The sequence below is a fragment of the Amblyomma mixtum genome, chromosome 3 (genome assembly GCF_055824585.1).
Source record: "Amblyomma mixtum isolate Tamu chromosome 3, ASM5582458v1, whole genome shotgun sequence".
Classification (NCBI taxonomy): Eukaryota; Metazoa; Arthropoda; class Arachnida; order Ixodida; family Ixodidae; genus Amblyomma; species Amblyomma mixtum.
The window spans coordinates 228058291-228065035 of record NC_143014.1 but is presented as its reverse complement, the minus strand read 5'-3'; the positions used below and the strand labels follow the sequence as shown (position 1 = coordinate 228065035).

The following is a 6745-nucleotide window of genomic DNA, read 5'->3' as shown; positions in this document are numbered from 1 at the left end:
GCCATGAAGAAAGGCAGCGCTACGACGCCTTGTCACCTGGAAAGGCAATGAAGACGACGGCGTGGTTTTACTAAGCCTGGATGAGCTGCTTGATCGGTGAGTCCCGTCAACGCTTCTCTATTACTGATCTGTATTCGCACGCGTTATTAGTGTGCGGCTATATAGGGATGGCAGTGGAGACAGTCTGCGTGCGGTTGCCTCAGCTATAATGCGTTGCCAGAAAAGCACGGGCGTATAGCCTGCGTGATAAGTGTTGCTTCATAGTCTATTTCTGCGTTTAGTACTCAGGTGCCGTGGTAAATAAAAATGCCACCAGAGATCACAGCAGAGTTATGCGGTCGCTTGGCAGCGCTGCGAAAAACTACAATGTTTACTACATTCAACTGGCATGGATTTGTACAGCGTAGAAGACGACGATCAGTGCCGCGGGTGAGAGCGCTTTTGCTTGGACAGCTGACAACAGGCAAGGGAACTGACAACGGACGATTTTGCTCGCGGCTGGTACCCATCGGGTGGATTTGTGCTATTTAGAAGATTATTATGAGCGGCAGTGCTGCGCGATGAAGCACTCGCGCTAGGCGAACTGCGAATCGACGCCGGATGATTTTGCTCGGTGTTGGTGCTAATCGGATCAGTGCTTCTTAATATTCGTCATGCAAATTTTTTCGAAGACAGTGATCGCATGTGGAAGGCTGGCGCAGATTTACTAGTCATTTGTAAACTTTTTATCTGTGCTTCCCCATTGGAACAGAATTTGGCAATATTATGTCAGTTAGGTCGTTCTTGTGTCTTCCCTGAACTGTAGGCGTCCATGCTTCCTCTCCTTCAGGGCACTGAACTGTTGGGGATGCAACTGCACACTTATTTGGGATTTCAAGCTTTTTGCTGTATGCCTCGCTTATGCGGCCCGCTTTCAGGTCGTTCGCAATTGGTGATGGTTTGTTATTCATTTTCACTTTCTCTTATTTATTCTTGGTTGACTGCCGGCAGCAGTTCTCGGCGCTCGGAACTGTTCCCAGGCACGGAACCCTACCCACAGACCTCCCTGCACCACACTCACCAGTGTTCTTCGGTATTTTTTTTTTTCTCTTGCCCCTACTTCCATTGCCACTCGACAAATGTTTTGCTGTTTTTATTTGTGTGCAGATTTGTTAAATGCACTGCTAATTTTCGTATCATGCTCAGTTGTGACGTGAGATATTGGGCTCCTTGCTATTGAATTCATGCCTTTTCCATTCTCTCTTCTCATTTATGCAAGGTAAACTGGTCGACTGGTTGCTACGTTCAATTTAAGAATACATTAGATGCTGGTGCAAGGCACCCTAATAGTAATTAACTAAAGCCTGCGCATGCTATATTCGAATAGTTGGGCTCTTTTCATCATGCATAAAAATAAAGCGGTATTCCAGCCAGCTCATCTTTCATTGTGGTTATGACAGTCATGTAAATGTACTCAAAGAATGTGTATGGGTGTTTCACATACAATCTCCTTATTTATTTTGTCATGGGCCACCTCATTGCTTTTTGTGTTCCTATATTAATACCTTATTTTAGTTTCTGAAGCAGTCGACAGTTTGTTTTGTTGTCATTCATGACATTGTCACTGGCACTGACAGCTGTTGGTTGGGACGTATTTATCTGCAGTTGCCAGCTGCCAGCATCTGCTGGGCCATGCGTGCTTCCTGCCTTCAGCTGTGCCATCCCTCCAAGCCATTCATGGTAATTTTCTTTTTCAGTTACGCATACCTTACCTGCCTGTTTTGAAAAATATTTTCAACATAGGCTCACTGCTGTGTTTAAAAATGCATGCAGAACTCTACATGCACTTTACAGCAGTACCTCAGCTTATTACATGAACTGCAAATTTGTACGAAATATAGCCGCACATGTAGCTCTTGACACTGCGCTGTTATTATAAAGCTGAGCCTGCTTCAGGTGCAGTGACTATTCCACACCTGTTGCCTTTTATGCATGTGTGTCCTCTAAAAGGGCCAAAATGTTCGTTTATCTTTTAAAAACGTTGTGCTGTACAATAATACTTTAATGGTATTTCTTGCTTGTACACTGAAATGTCAGTCAGTAAAGTAACATTGTATGATGACACCAAATCTTGCGTGGCATAGCATCCTTGCAGTGTACTTGGCAAGCTCCTGTCAGCGCAGATGTATTGCTGGTTTATTGCTGTAGCATGTGGTTTTACTGTACAGTTTGTACCTCTACGTTCTTGAAAGTATCCTTGAAAAATTTAAAATTGGTTTTTGAGGCAAGTGACAGAGTAACTGTCTCACATCTTGATAAGCACCTGAACCATGATGCAAGGGAAGGGATAAAGGAGGGAGTTAAAGAAGAAAAGAGGTGCCGTAGCAGAGGGCTGCAGAATAATTTTGGCCACCTGGGGATCTTTATCCTGCACTGACATCAAACAGCATGCAGTTTAGCCTGTGTTCACTTGGGCCCGCATAAAAAAAACGAGCAGACCTTCTTAGAACTAACATTTCATTGCACCAGCTAATTTGTAGTTTTCTGTCAAAACTACAGTGATTTCAGTGACCTGAAATCAACGGTTTGTTTACTTTGCACAACCCACATACCCTGAACAAGATGTGATGATGCTAGATGAGGTGACCCTCTCTGCATAGCAGCGGGTTGGTTCAGGAAATGCGAAGACTCATGGAGAACCGCTCAGTTATATTTGATTTCATGTTATTGTAGTATTAGTGGTGAGTTGTAGTATAAGTGATGAATTCTTGCAAATGATTGAGGACATCAGTACTCAGTGTGCAAATGAGAGCTAAATCAATACTTAATAATCAGGAAAGAGGCCATTTTATGAAATGCAGTAAGGTACTGGAAGTCGAAACAGAATACACCTCGGCCAGGTCATGCACAGATATAGAGCATTTGAAAGAAATGGTTGGGAGAAAAAGAAAGGGGTTTATTGCCTTAGGCATGCACTCAGAAGTTACGAGCAGCACCTTGCAGTATGCTCAAAAAGAAATTTTAAACTGCTTTGCCTTTGCTAAGCTGTCGGGAAAAGTGGGGTACGCTATAAAAGGCTTAAAATTGAGAACAGTGCGCTGAACCACTCAGGAAAATCATAGGGTTAATGATAAGAGATTGGGAGAGAACTGAGTTGGTTGGAAATAAATGCGAATTAAAATCTGAGCGGGAATCATAAATGGACATAGGCAGGACATACATATTTTAAAGAAGCTGGCTATCCTTTTGGATAGTGGAGTGGTTACTCACAGCAGGAAATTGTGCTCTTGCCTTCATTTTATGGACATATGCTTTGTGTCTTACATCTCTTGGCCTGCCATAGGCAGCATATGCTCATAATAAATTTTTACCTGTCTAATTATGTGGCATAGGGAGAATTGAATTATATAACCTCATCAATGCACACCCTCTCTGAAGTGAACTTTGTCAGCCCCGTCAGTCACCACATTGATGCATGTCACCCCAAATGGGAGCCGTCATGGTGGCTGAGTGGTTATTGTACTTGGCTGCTGACCCGGAAGAGGCAGGTTCGATTCCAGCCAGTTTTGATTCCAGCTGTACTATTCTCATTTCAATGGAGACGAAATGCTACAGGCCTAGGTACCGTGTGATGTCAGCACACCTAAAGAATTTTCCAGTCCTCTACAATAGCGCCCTGTATAGCCTGCGCCGCTTTGTGGCATTAAACCCTTTAAAACCAAGTAAAGTAATGGATACATCATTTCCAAAAATTGTTTATTATTTTCTAAACGTTAACAATTTTCTGCACCTGTTTTCCTTCGTCTTTCCCTCTTATTTCCTTCCTCATGCTGAGTAACAGGGCAGTGATTTTAAGTGCCAGCTAAATATTTTGTTAATTTCATTAGTAAACTTTCTCTGTCTCTCTCTATTGCTTTGCTTTTTGTATCGGCAGTATAGTATTATGCAGAAATATGTCAAGCTTAGATCCAAGAGATATGGCCTAGATTTTAAGTTCTATAGTCAACCACACATTACTTATTACGCTATCGAGGCTTTTTTTTTGGCATGTGCTACCTGGTACAGAACTGATGTGGCCTACAGCGGTAAATATCGTTTGAATGTGCATAAATTGAATAGGAAGGCAAATTTCCCATTTGCCTATGTAAATAGATTGGGCAGTCATCATGTGCTCACAAAGCTCATAAACTTTTCTGTTTCCAAAACTTTCTGTAAAAGGCGCTGACTCACTGAAATACACTGCAGTTACTTTTGCCTAATCCTGATATTATTTACTGAAGATTGGTTTGAGGGAAAGTCCACTGAGCTCGAATGAGTGCACGGCAGCTTGTCTTTGTCCAAAGTATTTGGAGAATAATGAATTTTGTTACCTGGCAGAGATAAAGCAAGGATGGCAGTGTTTTGTAATGTCCACAGGGAATTCTTCCAAAGCCCAGTATGCATGTAATTCCTTTCTTTTTGTGCAACGTAAAACGTCTTCCCTTTACACTCATGGTTGAAACAAAATGCTGAATACTTCACCACTCAAAAAATGAAGGCCATTGTGCTGCTCTACAGAATATCAGGCTGCAGCGGTTGTTGCGAGGCAAATTCACAAGGTTGTCATCATCATCAGCCTGACTACACCCACTGCACGGCAGAGGCCTCTCCCATGTCTCTCCAATTAACCCTGTCCTTTGCCAGTTGTGGCCACCGTATCCCCACAAACTTCTTAATCACATCCGCCCGCCTAACTTTCTGCTGCCCCCTGCTACGTTTGCCTTCTCTTGGAATCCACTCCATCACTCTTAAGGACCACTGGTTATCTTGCCTTTGCATTACATCTCCTGCCCAAGCCCATTTCTTCCAAATAACCCACGTTTTTTCGCACCTATTTGTCAGGCTCCGCGTTTTTTTCTCACCTCTTCGTCAAGCTGCGAGCCACTTGCACGCTCTACAAACCTATTTAAAGTACATTATCCAGCATTGTTGCCATGGAGTGTGTAGTGCTAAAACAAAAAATAATACAATAGCTTATGATCTGCTAGAGCAACAGAATTCCAAGAGTTTGAGAAGGGCAGTGGGAGAACTAGCAAGGCGGGATAGCAAAATTCGACAAGCAGCGGACAGGGATCCTTGTAGAGGACAGGCAAATTGGAGACTTCTGGAAGGGGCTGTAGACTTAAGTGCACCTAGCTCGCCTTGTGATGCAGTGTATAGGGCCCTTTGTTTTTGAGTAAAACTGGTTTCTTCTTATTGTTGCATTCCAGAAAGATTCATCAAGATTGGGTTAAACCCATCTTCGCGTGCAAATGTGCCTGTAAGAAAGTGTAGTTTGATAATGCATGAAGCTAAAGAACCACTGGGGTGTAGTGGATACGTCTCGTATTTCTTCGTAGCTATATTGTTTAAACAGTGCTGGCTATTTTAATTCCTTTTTATTGCTCGTCGAGTTGCATAAAATTTTAGGATAAATTGAAAACTGCAGGTAGGTTTAATTACAATAATTATACCCGTATTTATGAAGCTCTGTTCGAAGAGAGGTCCACATTTTGTGTGCATGCTTTGAATTTGATTATTTTCACACTGCAAAATGGAGGACAGGTCTGCTGTGCGAGTTTTTTTGCAATGAAGCGAGAGCAACTGGTGCGGAATGCTTGTTACTGTGTCGCCCTGCCAATATTTCTAGAACCCCTGGGACCACTGAGCTTGTGAGTATCTATGACTCAAAAGCTCGGAGCTGATTGCCCGTTCCGAGGTTGTCTGTATTAACCGGTGCAAGGCCAAGGGCTCATAGCTAACAAGCATATGACACCATAGAACTAGATGCAGTCAGGCTGGGATTGTGCAGTATGTCAGTGTTAACGAGGTCGTGATAAACGAGGTTTACTCTGCGAAGCTAGTGTGAAATAATAATTGTTCTTATGGAAAATATCGTTTTTTCTTAGTCATTGCAGCAATGCAAGAATATCAAATCTGATATCTCTCACTCATCACTCTATGTTTCAGTTTCAAGGGACCAAGAGTTGCGTGGAAGTCGGGCAAGCCACAAAGTTGCGTGCGGCTTGAGCCAGCAACCAGGAGCAGGCTGGGAATTTGCGAATTGCCAGTGGTATTCACTCAGTCAAGCAGGCTTTACTGTAAGTACAGTGTTTTCGCCATAGCATTTCTTTGAAAAGTACACATTGAGCTTGAATAGGGCAAGCTGTCGGTCTAGTTGGTGCTGATCTTTTGTGGTTGACAGAGCTTAGAAACACAGACTGGGGTCAGAAAGAAAGAATATGAGGGCACAGGTGCTGACTACAGATTTATTCCAGAATCACCGAAACACTGCATATATAACCAAAACACAGGTGCCAACAGGTGGCAATTTTATGCACTCGTAACAAGTGATATGGCCAATAGTGGGAAAACAACACAAACTAGAAACAGAAACCAAGACTATAGAGCAGGGAAGGATGAAACCATAACAAGGTTAAAGGAATAGTTTTAAGCAAGTCAATTTTAAGACCACCAGCACGTGAAACAGTGGAAGGGTTTGACCAAAAGTTTTAAGTACTGGTCTGATAACACGGAACTAAAAGACTACATGCAAACACAGATCAAGGGCAGTGAAATAAAAGTAAAATGGCAAGAAAAAACATGCCGTGAAAAGAAAATGGTGATTGGGCAAGCAAACAAGAATTGGTCTACAAAGGTGAAGTGAGCTAAAAAACTGAAAGAATAAAAGGGGAATAAATGCACATGAGCAACAAAGGTGAAGCCAAGAATTAACATGGCTAAAGGA

General features: G+C 42.6%; 1 long non-coding RNA gene across 1 annotated transcript; it reads left to right on the top strand.

The window, feature by feature from the left end:
- The first annotated feature begins 624 nt into the window (after nt 1-624).
- On the top strand, nt 625-6126 carry LOC149353937 (uncharacterized). Its single transcript, XR_016291132.1, has 3 exons — nt 625-1072; nt 1645-1719; nt 5968-6126. It is a non-coding gene; the product is annotated as an uncharacterized LOC149353937 (long non-coding RNA).
- The last annotated feature ends 619 nt before the right edge of the window (nt 6127-6745 follow it).